The sequence below is a fragment of the Salvelinus namaycush genome, chromosome 7 (assembly GCF_016432855.1).
Source record: "Salvelinus namaycush isolate Seneca chromosome 7, SaNama_1.0, whole genome shotgun sequence".
NCBI lineage: Eukaryota > Metazoa > Chordata > Actinopteri > Salmoniformes > Salmonidae > Salvelinus > Salvelinus namaycush.
This window is the reverse complement of record NC_052313.1, coordinates 9,372,241-9,386,163: the sequence shown is the minus strand read 5'-3', so window position 1 is coordinate 9,386,163 and position 13,923 is coordinate 9,372,241.

Genomic DNA, 13,923 nt, shown 5'->3' with positions numbered 1-13,923 from the left:
CACAGATTAACACTTTTACCCACGACAAAATAAAGTAATCAACATAACGTTTACACATTCCTCTCACAATTCGTACCCTTTGTATGCTTGACGGATTTTAACACAATTATATAAATGTTATCAATCTATCAACTAATACTGAATGCATGATCTTCTTAACCTTAGATGTTTTAAGATCCTCACATACTATGAACTTACTAATACTTTTTAATGTATAACAGGCTATTAGTATTTCCTTTAACCTGTCACAATTGCAGTTCCTAGGGCTTCCACTAGATGTCAACAGTCTTTAGAAAGAGTTTCAGGCTGGTTTTTGGAAAAATGACCCAGAAATTTTAGTTTTTCTAGGTGGCTCCGATTTTGGCTGTAGTGTTTCCAAGCGCGTGGAGGAAAGCGCATTCTTTCTTATTTATCTCCGGTAATGAACATACTATTCTCCTTCTTAAATTTTATCGTTTGTTTGCGTATTAGGATACCTGAGGTTTGATTTTAAACGTTGTTTGACTTGTTTGGAAAAGTATATTAGTAACGTTTGGTATTAATTTTGTATGCATTTTGATGAAGGGAAACTGGATGGATTATTGACTGAAGCGCTGAAGCGAGTTTTTATGGATATAAAGAAGGACATTATCGAACAAAAGGACCATTTGTGATGTAACTGGGACCTTTTGGAGTGCCAACAGAAGAAGATCATCAAAGGTAAGGCATTTTTTATATCGCTATTTCTGACTTTCGTGTCGCACCTGCCTGATTGAAATATGTTTTTCATGTTTTTGTATGCGGGGTGCTGTCCTCAGATAATCGCATGGTTTGCTTTTGCCGTAAAGCCTTCTTGAAATCTGACACAGCGGCTGGATTAACAACAAGTTAAGCTTTATTTTGATGTATTACACTTGTGATTTTATGAAAGTTAAATATTTATAGTCATTTAATTTGAATTTGGCGCTCTGCAATTTCACCGGATGTTGCCGAGGTGTCCCGCTAGCGGCACGCCTTTCCCAAACAGGTTTTAAGAAATATATACATATTAGATTGAGCAATGTCGGAGTGGCATTGACTAAAATACAGTAGAATCGAATGTAGTATATACATATGAGATGAGTAAAGCAGTAAACATTATTCAAACATTTAATAGTGTTCCATTATTAAAGTGGCCAGTGATTCCAAATCTATGTATAAAGGGCAGCAGCCTCTAAGGTGCAGGGTTGCATAACTGGGTGGAAGCCGGCTAGTGATGGTTATTTAACAGTATGATGTCCTTGAGATAGAAGCTGTTTTTCAGTCTCTCGGTCCCAGCTTTGATGTACCTGTACTGACCTCGCCTTCTGGATGATAGCGGGGTGAACAGGCCGTGGTTCGGGTGGTTGATGTCCTTGATGATCCTTTTGGCCTTCCTGTGACATCGGGTGGTGTATGTGTCCTGGAGGGCAGGTAGTTTGCCCCCGGTGATGCGTTGGGCAAACCGCACCACCCTCTGGAAAGCCCTGCTGTTGCGGGCGGTGCAGTTGCCATACCAGGCGGTGATACAGCCCGACAGAGGGTTTTAGGTGCCGAGACAAATTTCTTCGTGGTTCGTTAGTGGTTATGGTATGAAGGTTTAACTTGGAAAGCATTTTTACTTGGTCACAGACAGCTGCTGTGAATGGAAAAGGTGAGCGTGTAAATGTGAGAAGGAGCAAAGTGATGATGCTGTTTGTAGTATGTGGCTGCTATTAAAGTTAGCTGTGTATGATGGTGATCAAGGGTGTATTCATTCCGCCGATTCTGCTGAAAAACATTTCTTAAATGGAGGCAAACGGAACCAAACGGGGAAAAACCTACCTGAATTTGCCTGCCTGACTTTGTCCAACAAACTCTCGTTTTCAACAGATTTCGACTCATGATTACATCCTAGATCAGCTATTAGATGCAGGCAAGAGTGTGCAAGGTGGTATTGACTGTGTCACTGTCGGTCATATTGATTACTCCAATTTCTCTCTCGACCTGTGCACCTACGTTGTAAACTTTTAATTCGTAGGCTAGGTTGTAGCAACCTCATGAATGGGAATACTGGAGTACTGTATCATGCAGTAGCCGAAACCTATCGCTGTTACATTGAGCTGGTGGAACAGAATATGATTTACGACAGTCAAGTGCAAGTGGAAATGCCCCTCATCTTCAGGCTTTGCTCAAACCCTACAACCCAACCTGAGTACTCCGTTCTCCAACCTCTGGTTTCTTGGCCTTCCCACCCCTATGGGAGGGTAGCTCCCGCTCAGCCCAGTCCAAACTCTTATCTGTTTTTGCACCTCAATGGTGGAACCACCTTCCCCTGAAGCTAGGACAGCAGAGTCCCTGCACACCTTCCTAAAACATCTGAAACCCTACCTCTTCAAGGAGTATCTTAAATAATCCCACAACACAACCCCAGTGTGTTACCGATGACCTGTAGCTACACCTCAACTTACCTTTTTCAAAGCCATGGTGTAAGTCTAGACAGACAGACAGACAGACAGACAGACAGACAGACAGACAGACAGACAGACAGACAGACAGACAGACAGACAGACAGACAGACAGACAGACAGACAGACAGCGACACAGACAGACAGACAGACAGACAGACAGACAGACAGACAGACAGACAGACAGACAGACAGACAGACAGCGACTCAGACAGACAGACAGACAGACAGACAGACAGACAGACAGACAGACAGACAGACAGACAGACAGACAGACAGACAGACAGACAGACAGCGACTCAGACAGACAGACAGACAGACAGCGACTCAGACAGACAGACAGACAGACAGACAGACAGCGACTCAGACAGACAGACAGACAGACAGACAGACAGACAGACAGACAGACAGACAGACAGACAGACAGACAGACAGACAGCGACTCAGACAGACAGACAGACAGACAGACAGACAAACAGCGACTCAGACAGAGAGACAGAGAGACAGACAGACAGACAGACAGACAGACAGACAGAGACTCAGACAGACAGACAGACAGACAGACAGACAGACAGACAGACAGACAGACAGACAGACAGACAGACAGCGACTCAGACAGACAGACAGACAGACAGACAGACAGACAGACAGACAGACAGCGACTCAGACAGACAGACAGACAGACAGACAGACAGACAGACAGACAGACAGACAGACAGCGACTCAGACAGACAGACAGACAGCGACTCAGACAGACAGACAGACAGCGACTCAGACAGACAGACAGACAGACAGACAGACAGACAGACAGACAGACAGACAGACAAACAGCGACTCAGACAGAGAGACAGAGAGACAGACAGACAGACAGACAGACAGACAGACAGCGACTCAGACAGACAGACAGGCAGACAGACAGACAGACAGACAGACAGACAGACAGACAGACAGACAGACAGACAGACAGACAGACAGACAGACAGACAGACAGACAGACAGACAGACAGACAGACAGACAGACAGACAGCGACTCAGACAGAGAGACAGACAGAGTATCATGGCGCAAGAGAAGACGGCTGACGTGTTACGTGATTCTAACCGAATATGTTTTTTGTTCTTTTTTTTCATTATTTGTAACTTATTTTAAAAATCTACCTAGAGAGTTTTCATCTGCATTTTTCGTATCTGTCTACAAACTACCACAGACTGATGCTGGCACTGAGACCGCACTCCTAGTGGTCAGGGACATAAATGCAGGGAAACTTAAATCCTTTTGCCAAATTTCTATCAGCATGTTAAATGTGCAACCAGAGGGGAAAAAAACTCTAGACCACCTTTAGCCAAACACAGAGATGCGTACAAAGCTCTCCATCGCCCTCCATTTAGCAAACCTAACCATAATTCTATCCTCCTGATTTCTGCTTACAAGCAAAAGTTAAAGCAGGAAGCACCAGTGACTTGGTCAATAAAAAAGTGGTCAGATGACTGTTTTGCTTGCACAGACTTGAATATGTTCTGGGATTCTTCCGATGGCATTGAGGAGTACAGCACATCAGTCATTGGCTTCATCAATAAGTGCATCGATGACGTCATACCCACAGTGACCGAATGTGCATACCCCAACCAGAAGCCATGGATTACAGGCAACATCCTGCCGCTTTCAAGGAGCTGGACTCTAACCCGGAAGCTTATAAGAAATCCCGCTATGCGCTCCGACGAACCGTCAAACAGGCAAAGCATCAATACAGGACTAAGATCGAATCGTGCTACACCGGCTCTGACACGCGTTGGATGTGGCAGGGCTTGCAAAACATTACAGACTACAAAGGGATGAACAGCCGAGAGCTGCCCACTGACAGGAGCCTACCAGACTAGCTAAACTAATTCTATGCTCGCATCGAGGCAAATCACAATGAAACATGCATGAGAGCACCAGCTATTCCGGACGACTGTGTGATCATGCTCTCCGCAGTTGATGTAAGACATTTAAACAGGTCAACATTCACAAGGCCGCAGGGCCAGAAGGATTACCAGGATGTGAACTGCGAGCATGTGCTGACCAACTGGTAAGTGTCTTCACCAGCATTTTCAACCTCTCCGTCTGAGTCTGTAATACCAACATTCATGAGGTCTCTAACACACAGATACTGGTTCAGACCATTCAGTGCTTTCAAGGTGTTCATTGTCATAGTGACAAATGCAAATAACACTTCAATGTGCATGTACTGTAGGCGTAATGAGAAAAAAATTGTAACTTGTATTTAAATGTAGCAATTCGACAACAAGCACCGTTTAGCCTGTACATATAACTTGTCATTGCAACTTGTCATTGCTTATAACTTGTCATTGCATCACTGCTCTTGTGGTTTGCAAGTGATTTCCATTTGTCTTATGGTTCCCAATTCATTTGGGTGTATTTTTTCCCCATCAGTGTAACAATGTTATCATAGCCAGCTCAAAGTGGTCACACCATTACGCTTCCTCTCCTCAACTTTCCCCGAAATGCATTTTCTATGCTGTAGACTATTTTCACATTCAGGAATTAGTAAAAGCCTGTTCATTTTCCCGAATAGGCTATTAGGCTTAGTTTTTCAAAAAGTATTAAAATAAATGTCTATAGTTTTTGTCGCCTATAGCTTTCCTGAAATTTCACGAGAAGAGGAATGGTATATTGCGGAGAGACGTGCATAGACTATATCCTGTTGTGTATGGGAACAACTGGAAGAGAGAGGCTATATGTTATCCTGTTGTGTATGGGAACAGCTGGAAGAGAGAGGGTAAATGTTATCCTGTTGTGTATGGGAACAGCTGGAAGAGAGAGGGTAAATGTTATCCTGTTGTGTATGGGAACAGCTGGAAGAGAGAATGTTATCCTGTTGTGTATGGGAACAACTGGAAGAGAGAGGCTAAATGTTATCCTGTTGTGTATGGGAACAGCTGGAAGAGAGAATGTTATCCTGTTGTGTATGGGAACAGCTGGAAGAGAGAGGCTAAATGTTATCCTTTTGTGTATGGGAACAGCTGGAAGAGAGAGGGTAAATGTTATCCTGTTGTGTATGGGAACAGCTGGAAGAGAGAGGCTAAATGTTATCCTGTTGTGTATGGGAACAGCTGGAAGAGAGAGGCTAAATGTTATCCTGTTGTGTATGGGAACAGCTGGAAGAGAGAGGGTAAATGTTATCCTGTTGTGTATGGGAACAGCTGGAAGAGAGAGGGTAAATGTTATCCTGTTGTGTATGGGAACAGCTGGAAGAGAGAGGGTAAATGTTATCCTGTTGTGTATGGGAACAGCTGGAAGAGAGAGGCTAAATGTTATCCTGTTGTGTATGGGAACAGCTGGAAGAGAGAGGGTAAATGTTATCCTGTTGTGTATGGGAACAGCTGGAAGAGAGAGGCTAAATGTTATCCTGTTGTGTATGGGAACAGCTGGAAGAGAGAGGCTAAATGTTATCCTGTTGTGTATGGGAACAGCTGGAAGAGAGCATGTTATCCTGTTGTGTATGGGAACAGCTGGAAGAGAGAGGCTAAATGTTATCCTGTTGTGTATGGGAACAGCTGGAAGAGAGCATGTTATCCTGTTGTGTATGGGAACCTGCTGGAAGAGAGAGGGTAAATGTTATCCTGTTGTGTATGGGAACAGCTGGAAGAGAGCATGTTATCCTGTTGTGTATGGGAACAGCTGGAAGAGAGAGGCTAAATGTTATCCTGTTGTGTATGGGAACAGCTGGAAGAGAGAGGCTAAATGTTATCCTGTTGTGTATGGGAACAGCTGGAAGAGAGAGGCTAAATGTTATCCTGTTGTGTATGGGAACAGCTGGAAGAGAGAGGGTAAATGTTATCCTGTTGTGTATGGGAACAGCTGGAAGAGAGAGGCTAAATGTTATCCTGTTGTGTATGGGAACAGCTGGAAGAGAGAGGGTAAATGTTATCCTGTTGTGTATGGGAACAGCTGGAAGAGAGAGGGTAAATGTTATCCTGTTGTGTATGGGAACAGCTGGAAGAGAGAGGGTAAATGTTATCCTGTTGTGTATGGGAACAGCTGGAAGAGAGAGGCTAAATGTTATCCTGTTGTGTATGGGAACAGCTGGAAGAGAGAGGGTAAATGTTATCCTGTTGTGTATGGGAACAGCTGGAAGAGAGAGGGTAAATGTTATCCTGTTGTGTATGGGAACAGCTGGAAGAGAGGGTAAATGTTATCCTGTTGTGTATGGGAACAGCTGGAAGAGAGAGGGTAAATGTTATCCTGTTGTGTATGGGAACAGCTGGAAGAGAGAATGTTATCCTGTTGTGTATGGGAACAGCTGAAAGAGAGAATGTTATCCTGTTGTGTATGGGAACAGCTGGAAGAGAGAATGTTATCCTGTTGTGTATGGGAACAGCTGGAAGAGAGAGGCTAAATGTTATCCTGTTGTGTATGGGAACAGCTGGAAGAGAGAGGGTAAATGTTATCCTGTTGTGTATGGGAACAGCTGGAAGAGAGAGGCTAAATGTTATCCTGTTGTGTATGGGAACAGCTGGAAGAGAGAATGTTATCCTGTTGTGTATGGGAACAGCTGGAAGAGAGAATGTTATCCTGTTGTGTATGGGAACAGCTGGAAGAGAGAATGTTATCCTGTTGTGTATGGGAACAGCTGGAAGAGAGAATGTTATCCTGTTGTGTATGGGAACAGCTGGAAGAGAGAGGCTAAATGTTATCCTGTTGTGTATGGGAACAGCTGGAAGAGAGAGGGTAAATGTTATCCTGTTGTGTATGGGAACAGCTGGAAGAGAGAGGGTAAATGTTATCCTGTTGTGTATGGGAACAGCTGGAAGAGAGAGGCTAAATGTTATCCTGTTGTGTATGGGAACAGCTGGAAGAGAGAGGGTAAATGTTATCCTGTTGTGTATGGGAACAGCTGGAAGAGAGAATGTTATCCTGTTGTGTATGGGAACAGCTGGAAGAGAGAGGGTAAATGTTATCCTGTTGTGTATGGGAACAGCTGGAAGAGAGAGGGTAAATGTTATCCTGTTGTGTATGGGAACAGCTGGAAGAGAGAATGTTATCCTGTTGTGTATGGGAACAGCTGGAAGAGAGAGGGTAAATGTTATCCTGTTGTGTATGGGAACAGCTGGAAGAGAGAGGCTAAATGTTATCCTGTTGTGTATGGGGACAGCTGGAAGAGAGAGGGTAAATGTTATCCTGTTGTGTATGGGAACAGCTGGAAGAGAGAATGTTATCCTGTTGTGTATGGGAACAGCTGGAAGAGAGAGGGTAAATGTTATCCTGTTGTGTATGGGAACAACTGGAAGAGAGAGGGTAAATGTTATCCTGTTGTGTATGGGAACAGCTGGAAGAGAGAATGTTATCCTGTTGTGTATGGGAACAGCTGGAAGAGAGAGGCTAAATGTTATCCTGTTGTGTATGGGAACAGCTGGAAGAGAGAATGTTATCCTGTTGTGTATGGGAACAGCTGGAAGAGAGAGGCTAAATGTTATCCTGTTGTGTATGGGAACAGCTGGAAGAGAGAGGCTAAATGTTATCCTGTTGTGTATGGGAACAGCTGGAAGAGAGAGGGTAAATGTTATCCTGTTGTGTATGGGAACAGCTGGAAGAGAGAGGCTATATGTTATCCTGTTGTGTATGGGAACAGCTGGAAGAGAGAGGCTATATGTTATCCTGTTGTGTATGGGAACAGCTGGAAGAGAGAGGGTAAATGTTATCCTGTTGTGTATGGGAACAGCTGGAAGAGAGAGGGTAAATGTTATCCTGTTGTATATGGGAACAGCTGGAAGACAGAGGCTATATGTTATCCTGTTGTGTATGGGAACAGCTGGAAGAGAGAGGGTAAATGTTATCCTGTTGTGTATGGGAACAGCTGGAAGAGAGAGGCTAAATGTTATCCTGTTGTGTATGGGAACAGCTGGAAGAGAGAATGTTATCCTGTTGTGTATGGGAACAGCTGGAAGAGAGAGGGTAAATGTTATCCTGTTGTGTATGGGAACAGCTGGAAGAGAGAATGTTATCCTGTTGTGTATGGGAACAGCTGGAAGAGAGAGGGTAAATGTTATCCTGTTGTGTATGGGAACAGCTGGAAGAGAGAGGGTAAATGTTATCCTGTTGTGTATGGGAACAGCTGGAAGAGAGAGGGTAAATGTTATCCTGTTGTGTATGGGAACAACTGGAAGAGAGAGGGTAAATGTTATCCTGTTGTGTATGGGAACAGCTGGAAGAGAGAGGGTAAATGTTATCCTGTTGTGTATGGGAACAGCTGGAAGAGAGAGGCTAAATGTTATCCTGTTGTGTATGGGAACAACTGGAAGAGAGAGGGTAAATGTTATCCTGTTGTGTATTTGAACAACTGGAAGAGAGAGGGTAAATGTTATCCTGTTGTGTATGGGAACAACTGGAAGAGAGAGGGTAAATGTTATCCTGTTGTGTATGGGAACAACTGGAAGAGAGAGGGTAAATGTTATCCTGTTGTGTATGGGAACAACTGGAAGAGAGAGGGTAAATGTTATCCTGTTGTGTATGGGAACAGCTGGAAGAGAGAGGCTAAATGTTATCCTGTTGTGTATGGGAACAGCTGGAAGAGAGAATGTTATCCTGTTGTGTATGGGAACAGCTGGAAGAGAGAGGCTAAATGTTATCCTGTTGTGTATGGGAACAGCTGGAAGAGAGAGGCTATATGTTATCCTGTTGTGTATGGGAACAGCTGGAAGAGAGAGGATAAATGTTATCCTGTTGTGTATGGGAACAGCTGGAAGAGAGAGGGTAATGTTATCCTGTTGTGTATGGGAACAGCTGGAAGAGAGAGGGTAAATGTTATCCTGTTGTGTATGGGAACAGCTGGAAGAGAGAATGGTATCCTGTTGTGTATGGGAACAGCTGGAAGAGAGAGGCTAAATGTTATCCTGTTGTGTATGGGAACAGCTGGAAGAGAGAGGGTAAATGTTATCCTGTTGTGTATGGGAACAGCTGGAAGAGAGAATGTTATCCTGTTGTGTATGGGAACAGCTGGAAGAGAGAGGGTAAATGTTATCCTGTTGTGTATGGGAACAGCTGGAAGAGAGAGGGTAAATGTTATCCTGTTGTGTATGGGAACAGCTGGAAGAGAGAGGGTAAATGTTATCCTGTTGTGTATGGGAACAGCTGGAAGAGAGAATGTTATCCTGTTGTGTATGGGAACAGCTGGAAGAGAGAGGCTAAATGTTATCCTGTTGTGTATGGGAACAGCTGGAAGAGAGAATGTTATCCTGTTGTGTATGGGAACAGCTGGAAGAGAGAGGGTAAATGTTATCCTGTTGTGTATGGGAACAGCTGGAAGAGAGAGGCTAAATGTTATCCTGTTGTGTATGGGAACAGCTGGAAGAGAGAGGGTAAATGTTATCCTGTTGTGTATGGGAACAGCTGGAAGAGAGAGGCTATATGTTATCCTGTTGTGTATGGGAACAGCTGGAAGACAGAGGCTATATGTTATCCTGTTGTGTATGGGAACAGCTGGAAGAGAGAGGGTAAATGTTATCCTGTTGTGTATGGGAACAGCTGGAAGAGAGAGGCTAAATGTTATCCTGTTGTGTATGGGAACAGCTGGAAGAGAGAATGTTATCCTGTTGTGTATGGGAACAGCTGGAAGAGAGAGGCTAAATGTTATCCTGTTGTGTATGGGAACAGCTGGAAGAGAGAGGCTAAATGTTATCCTGTTGTGTATGGGAACAGCTGGAAGAGAGAGGGTAAATGTTATCCTGTTGTGTATGGGAACAGCTGGAAGAGAGAGGCTATATGTTATCCTGTTGTGTATGGGAACAGCTGGAAGAGAGAGGCTATATGTTATCCTGTTGTGTATGGGAACAGCTGGAAGAGAGAGGGTAAATGTTATCCTGTTGTGTATGGGAACAGCTGGAAGAGAGAGGGTAAATGTTATCCTGTTGTATATGGGAACAGCTGGAAGACAGAGGCTATATGTTATCCTGTTGTGTATGGGAACAGCTGGAAGAGAGAGGGTAAATGTTATCCTGTTGTGTATGGGAACAGCTGGAAGAGAGAGGCTAAATGTTATCCTGTTGTGTATGGGAACAGCTGGAAGAGAGAATGTTATCCTGTTGTGTATGGGAACAGCTGGAAGAGAGAGGGTAAATGTTATCCTGTTGTGTATGGGAACAGCTGGAAGAGAGAATGTTATCCTGTTGTGTATGGGAACAGCTGGAAGAGAGAGGGTAAATGTTATCCTGTTGTGTATGGGAACAGCTGGAAGAGAGAGGGTAAATGTTATCCTGTTGTGTATGGGAACAGCTGGAAGAGAGAGGGTAAATGTTATCCTGTTGTGTATGGGAACAACTGGAAGAGAGAGGGTAAATGTTATCCTGTTGTGTATGGGAACAGCTGGAAGAGAGAGGGTAAATGTTATCCTGTTGTGTATGGGAACAGCTGGAAGAGAGAGGCTAAATGTTATCCTGTTGTGTATGGGAACAACTGGAAGAGAGAGGGTAAATGTTATCCTGTTGTGTATGGGAACAACTGGAAGAGAGAGGGTAAATGTTATCCTGTTGTGTATGGGAACAACTGGAAGGGGAGAGGGTAAATGTTATCCTTTGTGGATGGGAAAACTGGAAGAGAGAGGGTAAATGTTATCCTGTTGTGTATGGGAACAACTGGAAGAGAGAGGGTAAACTGTTATCCTGTTGTGTATGGAACGCTGGAAGAGAGAGGCTAAATGTTATCCTGTTGGGTATGGGAACCAGCTGGAAGAGAGAAATGTTATCCTGTTGTGTATGGAACAGCTGAAGAGAGGAGGCTAAATGTTATCCTGTTGTGTATGGTAACAGCTGGAAGAGAGAGCATATGTTATCCGTTGTGTATGGGAACAGCTGGAAGAGAGAGGATAAATGTTATCCTGTTGTGTATGGGAACAGCTGGAAGAGAGAGTGTTATCCTGTTGTGTATGGGAACAGCTGGAAGAGAGAGGGTAAATGTTATCCTGTTGTGTATGGGAACAGCTGGAAGAGAGAATGGTATCGTGGTTATGGGAACAGCTGGGAAGAGAGAGGCTAAATGTTATCCTGTTGTGTATGGGAACAGCTGGAAGAGAGAGGGTAAATGTTATACCTGTTGTGTATGGGAACAGCTGGAAGAGAGAGGCTAAATGTTATCCTGTTGTGTATGGGCCGCGTCTGTTGCTCGCAACACATCCTGTAGCATAGCATCCGCTTTCATCTGACACCTTTTTTATTGCAGTCACTGGTCTTCCTGCTTTATTTTTCTTGTAAGCGAAATCAGAGGATAGAATTATGTAGGTTTGCAAATGGAGGGCAGGAGAGCTTTGTTGCATCTCTGTGTGTGAGCTAAAGGCCAGACAACTTGACCTGGTAACATGGCATCAAGGCAGACCAGACAACTTGACCTGGTAACATGGCCTCCAGGCAGACAGATGGCAACTGACCTGGTAACAAGACCCAGGCAGACAGAGCTGACCTGGTAACATGGCCTCAGGCAGACAGAAACTTGACCTGGTAACATGGCATCCAGCAGACAGACAACTGACCTGGTAACATGGCATCCAGGCAGACAGACAACTTGACCTGGTAACATGGCCTCCAGGCAGCAGACAACTGACTGGTAACATGCATCAGGCGACAGACCTGACCTGGAACATGGCATCCAGGCAGACAGACAACTTGACCTGGTAACATGGCCCCAGGCAGAAGAAACCTGACCTGGTAACATGGCATCAGGCAGACAGACAACTTGACAGGTAACATGGCATCCAGGCAGACAGAACTTGACAGGGTAACATGGCATCCAGGCAGACAGACAACTTGACCTGGTAACATGGATCCAGGCAGGCAGACAACTTGACCTGGTAACATGGCATCAGGCAGACAGACAACTTGACCTGGTAACATGGCCTCCAGGCAGGACAGATGGCCTGAACTGGTAACAAGACCTCCAGGCAGACAGATGCCTGACCTGGTAACATGGCCTCCAGGCAGACAGACAACTTGACCTGGTAACCTGGCATCCATGCAGACAGGACAAACTGACCTGGTAACATGGCCAGGCAGACAGACAACTTGACCTGGAACATGGCCTCCAGGCAGGCAGACAAAACTGACCTGGTAACATGGCATCCAGGCAGACAGACAACCTGACCTTGTAACATGGCATCCAGGCAGACAGACAACTTGACCTGGTAACATGGCCTCCAGGCAGAGAAAACCTGACCTGGTAACATGGCATCCAGGCAGGCAGAACAACCTGACCTGGTAACATGGCCTCCAGGCAGGCAGACAACCTGACCTGGTAACATGGCCTCAGGCAGACAGAACACTTGACCTGGTAACATGGCATCCAGGCAGACAGACAACACTGACTGGTAACATGGCATCCAGGCAGGCAGATGTTTGACCTGGTAACATGGATCAGGCAGACAGACAACTTGACCTGGTAACATGGCATCCAGGCAGGCAGACAACTGACCTGGTAACATGGCATCCAGGCAGGCAGACAAACTGATGCCTGGTAACATGGCATCCAGGCAGACAGACAACCTGACCTGGTAACATGGCCTCCAGGCAGGCAGACAACCTGACCTGGAACATGGCCTCCAGGCAGGCAGACAACGACCTGGTAACATGGCCTCCAGGCAGACAGAAAACTTGACCTGGTAACATGGCATCCAGGCAGACAGACAACCTGACCTGGTAACATGCATCCAGGCAGGCAAACTGTTGACCTGGTAACATGGCCTCCAGGCAGACAGACAATCTGACCTGGTAACATGGCATCCAGGCAGGCAATTTGACCTGGTAACATGGCCTCCAGGCAGACAGACAACTTGACCTGGTAACATGGCATCCAGGCAGGCAGACAACTGACCTGGTAACATGGCCTCCAGGCAGGCAGACAACCTGACCTGGTAACATGGCATCCAGGCAGGCAGACAACTTGACCTGGTAACAGGCTCCAGGCAGACAGACAATTGACCTGGTAACATGGCCTCCAGGCAGGCAGACAACTTGACTTGGTAACATGGCATCCAGGCAGACAGACAACTTGACCTGGTAACATGGATCCAGGCAGACAGACAACTTGACTGGTACATGGCATCCAGGCAGGCAGACAACCTGACCTGGTAACATGGCATCCAGGCAGACAACAACTTGACAGGTAACATGGCATCCAGGCAGACAGACAACTTGACAGGTTAACATGGCATCCAGGCAGACAGACAACCTGACACTGGTAACATGGCATCAGCGCAGAAAGAAAACCTGACCTGGTAACATGGCATCCAGCAGGCAGACAACCTGACCTGGTACAGTCTCCAGGCAGGCAGACAACCTGACCTGGTAACATGGCATCCAGGCAGACAGAAAACTTGACCTGGTAACATGGCATCCAGGCAGACAGACAACCTGACCTGGTAACATGGCATCCAGGCAGGCAGATGTTTGACTGGTAACATGGCTCCAGGCAGACAGACAACTGACCTGGTAACATGCA